The following is a 16,519-nucleotide window of genomic DNA, read 5'->3' as shown; positions in this document are numbered from 1 at the left end:
CTTCAGTAAAGATGCGATCCTGGCAAGGTAAGTATTCATGTTTACAGCTGTCACTGCTTTCACAATCATTTCTTCACTTGCAAGCTTAGGCTGCACACACCTTTCTCAGACACGCAATCGACAAGATTACACACAAAATGCCTGGTTTAAATGTTGTTTTCCCATATATAATTTGGAGACAATTAAATAACTTTATAACTAACTACAGATTTTTTTTATACCAGCATTTCTACAAGCAGTTTTGTTCCTCTGTGCATCACTAACAATTACACTACTATCATTACACTGCTATTAATTAGAAGACCATAGTTTATGTTCCAATGCATCAGTGACATCGTAAAGACAAACTCAATTGCTCTTTGTTGCCCAGTTTAATGATGGGTAAACTGTGTTTACCTGTATTCTCTTCTTAGCACACCCAGTAATATTTTTCACAAGGAAGTGCTTTCCAGATTGCTGTTGTCTGGAAGTCTTTCAAATCAAATTACCTGAAACTTTTCTATAATCTATAACTTTTAAAAATGCCTTAACAGTTCAGTACAAGCAGAGAAAAGGGTAGATCTTTCCTATTGAAATCACAGCAGGACTTCTTCTTAGCAGCTTATCCAAATCTGTATCTAAAAGAACTCTCTCCTTGGCCAAAATGCTTAAGAGTATTAGAATTATTAATGTTCTCCATTCTTGGCAGATTGTGGGGTTGAAGGCTCACAGGGAGTGACCTCAGTATTTACCATTGGATTTACCACGTGTACTGGAGAGCACCTTGCTTAAAACACCACTTTTAACTCTCCTTTGGTGAAATAAGCCACAGTGTCTTTTTAAGCTTGTTTTTAAGCTATTTTTTTTAGGAGGAAAAAAGTAAACCTTTTTCACCTTCTAATCATCTAAGCCTCTTATTACTGTAATGCTCTGCACAGCGATTCTCACCATGATTGTATTTTACTTTCTTCAGACCCTGAAAGTTTCTATTAATTTTACATCCTCTCATCCTCAACTGGATCCCTAAGCACAGCTCCACATCATGCCCTTTCAGTTCCCTTTTCCCCCCAGTGGCTTTCCCTCCTGCCCCTGCATCACTTCTCATGGGTGTTATATCCTTCTCTCCCATGCTGCAGGTCCACTCTCAGTCCAGCCCACTTCTTTCACCTTTTTCTTTAATAACTTGTGTATTTTTCAAAACAATACTCCTGAAGCTAACAATATGTGATTCCCAATGGCTGTGTCTCATAGCTGAGTGAATTTTGAGCTGAATTTTACTTAAGGTTGCAGCGTTAGTCTATCCCTATTGGACACTACATACTCTACCTAAAGAGAAATGTCACCTGAGTGGCTATTTAGATAACTATTAAGGACATAGCTTTGTTCTTTTAGAGTAACAAAACAGAAGACAGCAGGTACAGAAATTCTTTAATTCCTATACAACATTTGAAATGCTTCTATGTAGCAAATTTGTTTAAGTGCATGTGTCGTGGTTTAAGCCCAGTTGGCAATTCAGCCACGCAGCCCTCGCTCACTCCCCCGCCCCCTTCCTCCCCCTGCTCCTGGAGGGATGGGGAGGAGAATCAAAAGAATGTAATTCCCACAGGCTGAGATAAGAGCAGTCCAGTAACTAAGGTATAACACAAACCACTGCTGCTACCACCAATAATAATAATGATAAAGGAAATAACAAGGGAAGAGAATACAGCCGCTCACCACCTGCCGACCAATACCCAGCCCGACCAAGCAGTGAACTAGCCCTTCTGGGTAACTCGCAGTTTACATCCTGGGCATGACATGCTGTGGGTGGAATACCTCTCTGGCTAGTTTGGGTCAGGTGTCCTGTCTCTGCTTCCTCCTGGCTTCCCCTCCTCCCTGGCAGAGCACGAGACTCAGAAAATCCTTGGTCAGACTAAACATTTGAGCAGTAATTAAAAACATCGGTGCTATCAGCGCTGTTCCCAGGCAGAAAGTCAAAACCACAGCGCTGCACTAGCTACTAAGAAGGAGAAAAATGACTGCTACTGCTGAACCCAGGACAGCATCATAAGTCCAGAAAATTTCAAGAGAAAACAACAGAGTGTTGGAAAATATTTATGTATTTTTCTTAATGAAATGATGCCATTGCAGGCTTGAGCTAAAGATGGGTCTAGGTGAAGAAGCATGAAAGTGAAGCATACTAATCAGTCTATAAACAAAAACAAGAAAGATGTAGAACTAATAGCAGGGAGATTTTAATCTTTGCTAAGCAACTGGCCAATTACTTCTTTTAGTGCAAAAAAAAAAGTTTGTATTTTTCTGTTAGTGAAGACCAAGCTCTCAAAATGGCATGGAAATGGGCTTTAAAAATGCCAAACATGTTCTGCCTTATTTGTCAAAGGTACAAATATTCTGCCTGGGAATCATGAAATCAGAGTTTTCCACAAGAAATAAGTATACAGGCAACTTACCAGTTCCCACAGGAAATTAGTTAGAATATTACTTGTAATTTTTCTTATGTACAGGTAATAATCATGTATATTAAAACATTTACTTTACAATTCATGAGATTTGGACAGTAAAGATGTTCTGAAATTGGACATACAATTTTAGAAGCTCATAAATATACATGACTAAAAAGCCATAAATAGCAACATGTCTATCCAGCTAAGAAATGTGCTACTTTTGTGGTTTTATAATCATGCATTGAAATTAGATCATCCAACTACTGGTAGCTATTGGAAAATGGAATATATATATATACACACACACACACACACACACACACACACCCCTTGAATATCAGAAATGATGGCCAATGTGCAATGTTAGCTGGTGGTCTGATTCAATACCTCTTAAAATCAGTAGAATGAACTAAAAGGAAAAAGCAGGTTTGGATTATTATTATGACAAGCCAGTCAAATTACAAGGTAGAGTTGATTTTGAATTGTTGTACCCTAGAACTCACGTTACATATACAGTGGCATATAAACATGCTTGAACATACTGAAGGTTTGTGATTTCAAGTAGTTCTACCTATGTACTAAGAAGAAAAATATACAAACGTTTTTAGAGATTTCCCAAGAAAACAAGCCAGTGTTCATGGACCTCCATCCCAAAATATTGCAATTCTGGTGGTATTTCTATGAGGCTTTTTAGAATATTAAATGTTAAAAGATATAAATTTAAAAAAGAAAAAAAACATGTAGCCAGAAAAATTCTCAAAATTTCAACTAGAATGCACCCTTGAAAAATGCTATTTAACAAGCTCTTAGGTTTTGTTATCAAATGAGACATTTTAGCTGCTTCAGAAAGAAAAACAACTTGAAAAATCTCATATTCCCCCCCTTTTTTTTTTAATTTATTTATAGATCTAATTCCAGACTGACTGAAGATGTCTAACAAGAAGTGAAGATTTCTATGCCCAGTGTTCCTGACAACACAGAGAGGAGGAAGTCTCTGCTACCTGTGTCACCCACTTCCTAACTAGAGCCTCAGGCACCTCAGTCACTTCAGCCATCAACAGAGTAACAGTACACGTGCGGTAAGTTCACTGAACCTGAAGTAGCCACAATAAAATCTTCACATATAGGTAAGTGTTTTAGATTCCATTAGTTTTTAATTTTGCTTGTAAGAATAAACAGACACAATATTATTATTAATGCCTTTTAAAAATCAAACATAAATTTTACTGTGAGTATACACTAATAATTTTGTCACTTTCTTTTCTCAAGTAATGCATATATACAAACCTGTCACAAACCCCTGCAATTCACCACGCAGCAATGGAAACTATGAGCAGCAGAGTCTCAACAGAGAACAGCTTTTCTTTTTGATTTTGCAATTGTTTCCGAGAAGCAACAAGGATAAATTCCCCTACTGTGTTTCTCTGCTGGCACGTACCCATTTTCTTTTCTGCACCTTTTACATATGTAAAAAGGTATATTTTACATATACACTTCTTCAGTGCAGAATTCCTTTCACAGTACACGAAGAATGCTTATCCAGGGCAAAAGTCAGCAAGATGACCCTATGGCTTGTTTTAGAAATCAAGCTAAAGAGGTATAAATCGGGGGAAAAAAAAAAAGAGGCATCAATGTCATCTTAGCAGGCAGTTCCTACCTATGCTGCTCTCTACTTGGTTCCTGTATGATTTTTATTGCTCATAAATTCTACCAAATTCTTAATTCCTGACTGTATGTTGGTATGGACTTACTGCCTGGAACACCTTTGAGACTGCACACAAGTATAGCTCTATGCAGGCAGGGTTTTCTTTTTTCAGGTAATGTTGAAACCTCTTAAGGCAATGCCTTTGAATCCCTGGATCAACTGAAATTCTTGTTGAGACTCTGCTAAGATTCTCACTAGAGCTAGGAATTTAACCAGACACTGTGAGTCTCTAAAGCACTGTACTTGATAGACAAATTATTTAAACAGTAACCCATCTCCTCCAGAGTTTTCTGCTGTTGCTTTATGTTCAGTTTAAGCTCACATGCATGATATCACTGCTGAAAGGGGGGGTCTACCAACTCCCATATTATCTGTATATTGCTGCCTTATATAACTGGTCCAAGCATACAGGCAACTGAATGATAAACCAGGATGAGCTGCGACAGCTGAAAAGAGACCTGGGAGAGGGTGGGAGTTTCATCAAGGAATATATCTGCTTTTGCCAGTAGAATGAAGGGGTTAGTCTGGAGTGGGAATTAAGTGGCATCACATCACCAGGTTTTAAGACTTCATTGTTGTGTTATACCCCAAACTTTTCCTTCTATGTTTTACTTCTCCCTTTACTCCATGATTCAATAGCTCCCTCCTCCAGTGTTTCTGTCTGTAGAAATTATAATTAAGAAAACACATACAGAAATAACCAACTTGTGAACTTCCATTTCTCAGCAACTCACTGTTCTCAGTGCTTTTCATTCTTTGAATCTCTTCCTGACGAGATACAATGCTAGAGCATGCAGCCTGCTGTATCTTGCAAAAATGTTCGAGTTAGAACTAGGGCCATGTAAAGGTCTTAGGAAAATCCTGCAAGGCACAGAAAAAATACTCTGAGCAGTGTGACACTAAGGCCATGTACCAGCATCCCAGGAGACTTTGGTTCCAGTTTCTCTTCTAAATTAGGCAGAACATGAAGCTGAACCTGCACTTAGCACGTCAGGCAAGCGCTATAAACCTATGCTCCCTTCTGCCTGGAAGAAAGATGGGTCTTGCTGTTTTCTTTCAGTGTTCCCCACTAGGGAACTTTTGATGAAACTAATATATTGCCACAAAAGCTTTTTAGCTTAAATGTATTTTTCATTTCTGATGAAAAGCCACTCAGGGGAAAAAAAAAAAAAAAAAAAAAAAGAGAAATACCACCTTGTTCTAAAAAAAAACAAACCCCCCCCCCAAAAAAAAAAAAACAACCGAGGGGATGCTGTTTATTGCTTGGGCTTGATAAAGCCTGGCTCATACAGAGGTGGAAAAAAAATTAACACCCAGAGTGTTTTCATATTTCACAGGGAAAGAGAATTTTATTCCCTACAGCAGCAGCATCCCCTGCTCCATTTTAGCTGGAGCAAAGGAGAAGGGAAAAAAAAAAGAAAAGGGGAAATGAAGAAGACAAAAAAACCTCATCTTATTCTGGTATTGAAACAGATACAGGAAACATGTGGGGGACCAGCTCATCAGGAAGAAAGATTTCCACCCACACTGCTTCACACAGGTCAGCTCAGTGAGCGCACAGTGCAGCCTGTGTAATGGAAAATAACACAGCCGCAGAACAGCCAGGGCTTGTGCTGGAGAAGTGAGGAAGGGATGGGAGAGGAACTGCAAAGTATGTGGGGAAGGTGGATGACACTCAAGGTTTCTGTCTACTGACAGAGGCAGCAATTTGGCTAATGTCTCTTCTAGCACTGTTTCATAAGGCCCTTGGGAAGGATATCTTCAATAGGCTCCGGGTTTTTGTAAGTCCATGGTGCGATCTAGCTCATGGGTGCCTTTCCTGAATGGTTAAATCAATTATACCATCATATTTACCATTCTGAGGAAGTATTTTATGTTTTCCTGAGGCTCTGAGATTAAGTATCTTGATAGCTAAACAGTATCTGCAGTCTGTTTTTTTTCTGAAGGAGTGCCAGACAGTGAGGGATTGTGCAGCTGAATTTCTGAGGATCAGTTAGGAAAAAAAAAAAAAATGAGAAAAAACTAATACAAGTGGAAGTAGTAGCAGGAACTATGTTACTACATGGCATTGGGAAATGGCAGTCTGACTAATGCATGAGCCATTATTAATATTAAAAAAATTGCTTAAGAAACACAAAAAGGCAATTTATGTGGAATTTTTTAAATATATGTATACAAGTTTTCTGTACAAACTAGAAACCACTTAAATTCTTAAGTGTTATAAATTATTGATTTTTAACCAAAAAGGGAACTTAATACTTGTCTATATACTTCAACCACCATTTTACAGCTTGTGCCTAAATTTAGACCTTGTGTATAGATTTACTCTTCTACTAATGCATCCTAACATCACAACCAATTCCTCAGAAAAGACAGTTTGAAGACTTCTGCAAACAGATGGCTGAATTAAATCTTTGCAGTTCTAACCTCAAAGCTTAATTGATTACAATCAAGATTAAAGCAGACATATTTCAACCCCAAGATTTATTGGCTACTGTACCAAAGATAGGCTTCTATCACGCTAAGGTCAATACTTTCTACACTTGCGAACAGCAAGGAAATACAATATAATTACACTTCAGAATTAGATGAATATCAGTAAAGAAAGGACTGTAAATCCACGTAGCTAGCAAAAAATATACTATAGGTTCAACAATTGAACAGAGAACTGAAAGCAGTACAGAAAAATTATTCTAGATTATAAATTTCATCGGATTTAGAGCAAGCATGATGCACACAGATGGGTGAGAAATAACATCACAGGATTTAAATTACTTTGTTTTTCAGTTACCTCTTAAAATAGCATCCATTTAAATATTAAAGAACATAATAATTTAGTGCATTATAAATTATTACAATGGCTTTTAGAAACCAGAGAAATGTTTAGAAGCTTTATGCTACCTGAACCTTACAGCAACAATTTTGCAACGAAGGAGTAACCTTAATCAGCAGAGAAAATTCTTTCAGGAAAAACCTACCTGAAAGCAGTTTTGAAGAATTATTTCTTTCCAGCCTCTCAGAGGTTCCCAGTGTCTTCACCTGCTCTTGGGTCTTTGCAGCAAATGACTGCAAAAAACATCTGCTTAAAATTTAAGAATTTTTGACTATCTTTTGAATACATCATTATGCACATGTAAAAAATCACCGCAATAGGGTCAAGTTGGATTGTTTTCCAGCACAGGAAAAATGGAAGATTAAGAAAAGACCCTTAAATACCAGTACAACTGAAAAAGATAGATGAAATTTAAAGATGTCAGGTTGTCTGAAATCACAAACAAAAAAAGACAAAAGCCTGTAGAAACCGCTTTCTTAAACCAGAGGCAAGATGAAAGACTGATGAAGCCTCAAGAAAAGATCTAAGAACCTGATAGTACTTTCAGGAAAGAGCAGCCATAGCTACAAACATGGGTAGAAGTCCTAAGCACAAATAAATGCTGGGTGGAGACAAGATTGAGAGCAGCTGAGAAGGACTTGGGGGTGTCGGTTGACGAGCTCAACATGAACTGGTAATGTGCTCTTGTAGTTCAGAAACCACCTGTGTCCTGGGCTGCATTAAGACGATTATGACCAGAATGTTAAAGGAGACAATCCTGCCCCTGTACTCTGCTCTCATGAGAACCCACCTGCAGTCCTGTGTCCAGCTCGGGGGGTCCCAACACAAGAGGGACATGGACCTACTTGAACAGTTCCAGAGGAGACCACAAAATCAGAAGGCTGACATATCTCTCCTATGGAGAGAGGGTGAGAGTTTTGGGCTTGTTCAGCCTGAAGAAGAGAAGGCTCTGGGGAGACCTCTAATAGCCTTCCAATACCTAAACGGGGCCTACAAGAAATCTGGAGAAGAACTTTTTACAAGGGTGTGTTGTGACATGACAAGGGGGATTGGCTTTAACCTGAAAGAGGGTTTAGATTAGATACAAGGAATAAATTCTTCACTGTAAGGATGGCGAGGCACTGGCACAGGTTGCCTGGAGAAGCTGTGGCTGCCCCATCCCTAGCAATGTTTAAGGTCAGGTTGGACAGGGCTTTGAGCAACCTGGTCTAGTAGAAAGTGTCCCTGCCCATGGCAGTGGGTTGGAACTAAATGAGATTTAAGGTCCCTTCCAACCCAACCCATTCTATGATTTCATGATTGTATGATTCCCTAGTCCAAAATAGTCAAACACAGTGCAAGAATGTCTGTCCAAAGAACATTTGAGTAATGAGAAAACAGGCTCCAAAAACTGTATGCAAGTCTCTTTATAGTGTTTCATCCATCTTCCTGTTTCTCTCAAGCTAATTAATGCAAAGAACAGTATTTCTCTCTCTTCTTTTTTTTTTCCTGACAGCTGTGTTATTTCAATTACTAGATGGCCTATAAGAGACATATTGTTAGCATTCAAGAAAGTATGTAGTCTGTTGGACCAAAAGTCATCCAAGGAGCATGTACTAGGTCAGAAGTTTATGCCATCAGTGTGCAGGAGGAGCTGTGAGAGATGGAAGAGTGTCACATAAGGAAAAATCTGAAATCAAAGAAGTCTAATGGGTTGGGGCATAAAAACTGTACATTACTGTTTCACATAACTCAATGTTTTGTTGCAATGTTAGGGATGGTGACACAAGTCAAGTCCAAGAATGACAGCAATAAGACTTTCTGGTGTGACCTATTGATAGCTCACTAAAGTAAGCAGAGTGATGTTGATTTACATCAAGTTATTGCCTGTTTTGGATAGCTCAGAGAACACAGGTGTCATTGTAGAAAGGAACATGGAAACATTATTCTGCTCACAGAAACCCAAGTTTACACTGGGATCATGTGTTTGCTGGCTGCCTCAGTGCAGTAATGCATGTAGAACAGTTACCTGTTAACTTTTGAGACAGTAATGCTGCCACAAGCCAAATACAGTGTGACAAAACCTTCAGGTTTCATGGAAAATGATCAGATTAGGTATAGCTACTATACAGACTTTTTGTCTGAGGTCACCACTAGCAGCTATTTTTGCGTTTGTGAGAGATTTAAATTCCAATGCATGATATTTAACGGTAAATTCTTAAAATTCATACATCTTTTTCACTTGTAGTTTTTATTTGGTTTGGGATTTGTTTTGATTTGTTTTGTTGTGGGGTTTTTTTAGAGACTTGCTTTGAGTATGTGAAACATCCTTTTACTATTTTCCCACTAAAGATTGTCCTTTCATAGCTATTGCTTACCTGCATTACAAAAACAAAGGCTAGCAATTGTGATTACAGTTCTTAGAGTCCCAGAACTGTGATAAAACAAACCCAGTCCCTGTCCAAAGGCATTATAAGTTGAGTAAATAACAGCAACAATGTAGATATAAATCAGTGCTTCCATAATAATCGTTAATGGTTTCTAAATTGATTTACATAAGCATATGCTTCTTTGTAGGTGGTTTTGAACTGAACTGTCTCGTAGGAGCATGTCCACCAGGAAACTGAACAGCTCAGATGTAAATGATTCAGATGTATCATCGGGAACAATAAGATCCCAATGCATTTAGTCATATTTCACTGCCTCCTACATAATTAATTTAATTTATTTGCTATACTCTCAATCCACTTCTCCATTATTACCAAAAGAAGTGGGGCTTGAAAATTACCTAAGTACACATGGACATAGAAATTATGACAGGAGAATGTACAGATACATGGTGTGGTGGGATTATTTCAGATGGCTGTGACCACCCACTTTTTTTTTATACTAGCTATCCTGGCTCTCCTCTTTATTCAATGAGTCTTTCCTAGGAGAGGAAGAAATGCCCTCTGGCATTGTCTGTATATTGGGTTTGGATCTAATAAGTCCCCCTAATTCCCGTTGGCTAAGTAGGCTGACTGCAAGTTACACTAGGCACAGAGCCTTTGGTAAAATTTAGTACACCTGAGTACAGGCCCAAAGGCTTTAAATTATTAAATTCATTCTTAGGGACCAGAAATCGTGAAGCTCAGGTTAACAAATCTCTTTGTATTCCTGGATTTGAAGGCAAGCAAATTTCATTTTCTTTTAGACAGTTCACTTGCTATTAGCATCACAAATTCTGTTCATTATTGAATATTCCAAGGCTGGGCCTTTTCCTATGTGGCACATTCTGCTCACACAGCAAATTAACCTGGGAGCTCTCTATTTTCTATTGCTCTAGGCTACATGGCAACTGAAAGTCTTAGAGGGAAGTGAGGGCCCTGAATGAAAATTATTTCCCAGTATAAAATAGGTGTTGCTTGCCATCTGAATGTGTTATTGCCAAAATAAGAACTTCCCTTGTCTCTCTTCCTTTTCTTTTTTTTTAAGGACTGCGATAAATTACTTTGACATACACCTTCATTATACTACCAAAGTACACGGTGACATAAAAAGTACACTTCTTAAAATCACAAGTAACACTACACAGAGAAGGGCTGCAAGCTCGTTGGAGGACAGGTTTACAATTCAAAATTATTTTAACAAATTAGGAAAATACTTCAGAAAAAAATAATTAGATGCCATTCGATAATGACAGCTGTAAAGTTTAATACTTGGGCTCAAGAATAAGCTGCAAAAATACTGCATAGGGAACAATTTACTAGGCAACAGTAATGCTGAAAGGAAGCTAGGAACTGTAATAGCTCACAAACTCTAAGCTATTGAAGGAAAGGAGAAGGCTAAATGGGGATGAATAAGTGGATATATTCTCTACTGGAGATGGGACAAATGCCTCCCCCTTTCAGAGCCTGGGACCACAGCATCAGCTGTAGTTCATATTGAAAAATGCACTTCAAGAAATATAAGGATAATGGTGCCCAGTATAATTTTCTTATCCCTCACTGTAGATATTTCCTTTAAAAATGTCAAGAATGTGTACACAAAATACCACTGCTAACCGTATTTGGGCATATTAGAAATATTTCTGATTTACAGTTTCCAATTGCCATTTCTAGTGTTTTCTGTTTTATTGTTTCACATTTAATGCAGAGGTGACCAAAAAAGAAATCTCTCACATCAGCCTGGAATCTGACATGGTTTTAATAAAATATGAAGTAATTGTTATTGCTGTATCCATTCTATGCATAAAATAACATTAAAAATGGATGTGTAAATACTGAAATATTTCATTCTACTTTGCTGACCTGAAATGAAATGTTTAATTTCAGCTGGCCATTAGCTGAGTTGGCCATCTCAGCCACTTCTTTGCTGCCCAGTGGGAACCACAAAACCATGCTTTTGGACAGACTTCAGTTCCCGTTACTTATTGTTGGCTCAAACAGACAAAAGCTATGTTTGGTCAGAAACAAATGATTTCCTGACAGAGAAATTTACTGACAGGCTTTTCTTTCACAGAAACTCTGGAGTTAAAGGAAAACCCATTTAGTAGAGAGAAAGCATTTGAAATTGAAGCAAAGATCCTCAAATTTTTCTCTTTAGAGGGGGAAAAATAATCCATCATGACTAAGATTACTTATCATCTGCCAGAGCTAGAGGTTTATCTTTAAATCATCATGCATGCAGAATATCCCACATGAAGCTCAGAAAACCCAGCACTGCTAGACATCCTTTTTTGGGGAAAAAAGATCCTATTCTACATATTCTCTTCATCAGCTTGCTGACTCATTAAAACAGAAAAGGTTATGTTTTGATTTTGACTCTGAGTAAAACAACATAGGTTTCAGGGATTTCCAACCCTTTTCCAGCAAGATATATATTCTGTAGCTTGAATGTGAAAGAGAGCTCTGCCATTGACTTTCAAAGGTACATTTGCAGATCAGCTTATTATAATTTGCACTGAATTATTAACGCTGAGCTGAGTGATTAATTCAAAATGTGTGCGCTGGTTCTATCAGAGCATACTGTGCTCTACAGAGCAAATGAAACCAGAGCAGATTGAGAGGGGCAGAATTTCAGCAACTTCTCTGCTGACCCCTGCAGGCACAAGCTGATTCTGTCAATTTTTACCTTTGACTACATCTATTTTGTACACTTCTTGCACAACACAGAGCTCAGGAGGAAATTAAATATGGCCTAAATCTACATTCTAATGTAATTCTAATGCGCCACATTATTTCTAGTAATAATCTTCCCCCACAGAAAGAACTGATGCATATTATCAAGCATGAATATATTTAATCATTTCAAAATGAAATGGGTTCATTGAAATATTCATTTAACTCAAAACAGTATAAGTCAGAGGAACAGATGAGGAAATAATTTTGCCAGGTTTTTCAAACAGCACAAATAGAAATTAAAGTGTTCAATAAAAACAATTACATTCACATTTCAGTTTTCAGTATCTTAAAATTTTCTTTTTAGAGTTTGACCAATCTACCCTTTTTGGGGTGTATCTGTCTCATTCGTAGCTAACGTCATCAAAGTTAGTGTTTTCCAGACTTTCTATTGCCTGGGTTTCTTTCCTGGCATCCTCTTCCTGCTTGATTAGTTGCCTCCTCCAGCCCCTCTGGGCTGCCTCCTGGGCTCTCCAGCTCTTGGAAACTTGCTGCTTCTTTCCCCCTCCTACTCCTGAGCCAACTCACTCATTCTCTTCCTCAGATTTGTACCCCTGCTTCTTACTTCCAGACCTCTGCTTTTGCCTGCATGCTCAGATGTATCTTCCACAACTACTCTACTGTTCCCTTTTTATCTACCTCCACATTTCATTTCCTCTCAGTGAGTTTGCCTCTGCTTCAGCTCCTTGCATCTGCTACGCACGCCTTACCTTGGACTGGTGTGCCCAACTGTGCTCACTGCTGAGCTTCATATCCTGCCCCAGTGTACTCCACACCGTTACCAGTACCTAGAACCCTTCTCTGGCAAGCAGCACCCATCCGCTGGGTAGAGCTTAGCAGTCCTTTGATTATACTATCATATTCTGCTGCATTCATTCTAATGCTATCTCTGCAGAGAGGGATCAAAGTGAAAATGGAACATTTGACAATTTTCTGAGTTGTAAAAGATCAAGAGTTCCTATTCATGGCAAATATAACACCATATTTAGAACAAGAGTTAAAAACAAACAGCCAACAAACAAAACCATCTAATGTACTAAATTTGTTTTGGAAATCAGACATACAATTTTGCTGGATGCAAGAACTGGTCTCAAGTCCTAATGATATATACATATTTCCTGTGATAAAACATTCTTTTTGCAATAGTAGGTATCAAATTGTACAGCATGAAAAAAAACCTTTTTTTAAGCACTTCTTTTTCTTTTAACTGTTTACATCATGACGCCTAGTGCCTTTCTGAAACAGGTGAGTAATAAACAATAATTAATCATAGTTCCTTTCTCAAGTGATCAGACAACACCACATGCAGACCTCAAATAAGCTGGATGTAAAGAGCATTAGTCCTATAGCCAAAAATCACATTGTTCAGGTAAGTGTGGATTGCACAAATGCTCAGTGGTTTCATCAGCTACATGAAACTTGGACCATTATTCCATTCAGTCTAACAAGATCATGAGAGTTTAGTATGATTGTTGATAACTGCTGTATTTCAGCAAAAATTTAGTTGCCCCACGAACTGAGTGTAATGGAGGGGAATCCATGTAACTATTTAAACACACTATTTCATTGAAGAACAAAATAAATCAATTTGTCTTACTGAAACAGATGATGAATACAAATACTAGACAAAAATACTCTTATCAGGAGTGTTTTTAGAATCAGATTTTACTGCAGCTACAAAAGAAGATAAAGCCTTTAAAAAAATAACATATCACTATACCTAAGAAAAATAAGTTTCCATCCATCCTCAGATATATGCCTCCAGGTTAGGTTCAGGCAGAGAAGGATAAGTCATCTCTCAGACTTCAGCTGGCATTTTCTGTCTGGTTATTCTTATTTCCTTAGACATAATACTGAAATAGATGTAACATTCCAGTTTTATAGCAAATGGAAATTCCAGGAACAATATCTGGATCCACCTTCACATGAAGAAAGTCTGAGGATTACAACTTGTACAAATCAGTCTGTGCTGGAGACCTCTGACAGCGGGCAAGATTTCTTGATCTATGCAAACTGAAACAAAGGAGAATAAATTAATGGGTGACTGAAAAGCCAAGAGGTTCTAGTTAGTTCTGAATTAAACCTATGAAAAGGAAAATTAATTCTGAATATCGGGCAATATTTTTTAATTATGTATTCTGTCAAACAACAAGGTTATGTGCACCCATGAAAGCAGCATTATGAGGTGATATTTTATAACTGGGTGTGCAAACTAATTTTAAATATCCTTCAAGGCATAATTTTGCCCTGGATAATACACAGAAATCGTAGTTTGCTTTTAGTTGTTTCCATGATTCTAAGATTAACTGGAAAATCACTGTTCTTTAACCACTCTCTTCTCTACGAACACTTTTCTATCAGGTTATTGTTCTTTGTCAAATCTCCCCTTTCATCGAGTATTTCTGGTAAGGCTGGACCTGCTCTGGGTTTCCATATGTGCAGCGATTGTAGGCATGCAATAGACAGCAGGAAGGTATGAGTCAGCTGAAAATACTCTTTAGAACCACTAGATACCTAATGGCATCCTTCTGTGCCTAAACACAGAAAAATACAGCTCAAATTTTCATCACCAAACTTCCTTTATCTTCTTCAGAAATGTCTTTTTCTAAACAGTATTGTTCTTTCCAGATTTATTAGCTGCAGGGATAAAAACCAAAGTTATCATAAAACATGGTAAAAGCTACAGACTTTGACTAGATAACTGCCCTTTGGCAATCCTCCCCCTCTATCCTTACTGCCATGGGTCTTATTCCTGGTCTATGACAGTGAACTGAAAAAAACCCATAACTTGGCCTACAAAGACAAATCAACAGATAAATGCCTTCAGAAATTCAGTTTAAGATGTTCTCTGGGAGCTTTTCTATTGTCTTTTCTCTTTACATTATTTGTCATTCTCTCTAATTGTTTAGTTTGAATTTGTCCTCTTTAAGTGTATCATTCACTGCTACATTGCTCTTTTTTTTTTAAGGTGAAGAGGAAGTCCTCAGTCAAGCAGACTTTTTTGAGAACAATGAAGAAGGAAAATTACAAAGCGATAAGACAATGTTAGGAAAACCCCCACAATTCAGTGAGAAAAAACTGTATGTTCTTTACCCATGTAAACAGCTGCGATATCCTTAGGGTATTTGGCTCTGTGCTTATTTAGTCATACAGATGCAACCTAATCAGTTGCTCTACCTGAGTAGAGATTTTTATCTAACTACCCAATTAAAGAAGTTTGGAAATCCATAGACAAAATAACTTATCTAGTTCACTGTTTTTGCCCAGAAGGTAGGTAAAGAACAGCCTTTTTTTCTGTAGGTATAAATAATATAAATCAGAAAAAGTAAATAAATCGCAGTTCCCTTTCCTTATTCCTATCAAAATAGCTATACATTCCTATTTCATATTAATAATTTTTCATTATTTGGGCAAACTTTAACTAAGGTTTGTTTTCTTTAAATACCTTGTAAATTTCTTTAAATAGCTGTAAATCACTGTTTGGAGAAACTGAAAAGCAAATTAATGAGAAAATGTCTTGGTTTAAGCCCAGGCCGTAAGTCACCCACGCAGCCCTCTCGCTCACTCCCTCCCTTTCTTCCCCCCCCCACCCCCGCTCCCGGAGAGACAGGGAGGAGAATCAAAAGAATGTAACTCCCACAGGTTGAGATTCGAACAGTCCAGTAACTAAGGTATAACACAAATGATACGGGAAATAACAAAGGAAGAGCATACAATACCACCTGCTGATACCCAGCCTGACTGAGCAGTGAACCAGCCCTTCCAGGTAACTCCCAGTTGCATCCCAGGCATGACATGCTGTGGTATGGAATACCTCTTTGGCTAGTTTGGGTCAGGTATCCTGTCTCTGCTTCCTCTGGGCTTCCCCTCCTCCCTGGAAGAGCATGAGACTCAGAAAATCCTTGGTCAGACTAAACATTTGAGCAGTAACTAAAGACATCGGTGTTATCAGCACTGTGCCCAGGCCAAAAGTCAAAAACACAGCACTGCACCAGCTACTAAGAAGGAGAAAAAATGACTGCTACTACTGAACCCAGGACAGAAAAGTATTCAGTTACTCAGGTAAGTGTACCCAAAAGAAGAGTATGTATGCATACATGACTGAATAAATCCTCACACTGAATATTTCCTGTTACAAACTCACCTATAGAGTGTTATTATGAACAATTTAGTTTGTAATTTCAGCTCAGAAAGGCCGTGGTTCAATCCTTCTGTGCCAAAGTTCTGTGCCAATCAAAATGGTGATCTGTACCAATTTCTTGCAAAGATGTATAATGTTCAGAAACTGGCAAAATTAGTGTACTATTCAGTTTCATTATGTTGCCATAATGTCGGTTAAGTTATTGAATGATTGATGGATGGTGTGGTTAAAGTGATAGGTTAGATTAAGAAAAATAAGATATTTCAAGACTTGTGGCCA

General features: G+C 38.0%; 1 long non-coding RNA gene across 1 annotated transcript; it reads right to left on the bottom strand.

Moving 5' to 3' along the window:
* Nucleotides 1-3,313: 3,313 nt before the first annotated feature.
* Nucleotides 3,314-7,755, bottom strand: LOC134174998 (uncharacterized). The gene is made up of 4 exons (XR_009968859.1): nucleotides 7,107-7,755; nucleotides 5,983-6,110; nucleotides 3,707-4,989; nucleotides 3,314-3,517 (listed from the first exon to the last, which is right to left on the bottom strand). It is a non-coding gene; the product is annotated as an uncharacterized LOC134174998 (long non-coding RNA).
* Between the last annotated feature and the right edge of the window lie 8,764 nt (nucleotides 7,756-16,519).

Source organism: Pezoporus occidentalis, unplaced genomic scaffold (genome assembly GCF_034315485.1).
Source record: "Pezoporus occidentalis ecotype Australia unplaced genomic scaffold, CSIRO_AGI_Poc_V1 ctg65, whole genome shotgun sequence".
In the NCBI taxonomy this organism is placed as follows: Eukaryota; Metazoa; Chordata; class Aves; order Psittaciformes; family Psittacidae; genus Pezoporus; species Pezoporus occidentalis.
This window is presented reverse-complemented; position numbering and strand designations above follow the sequence as displayed.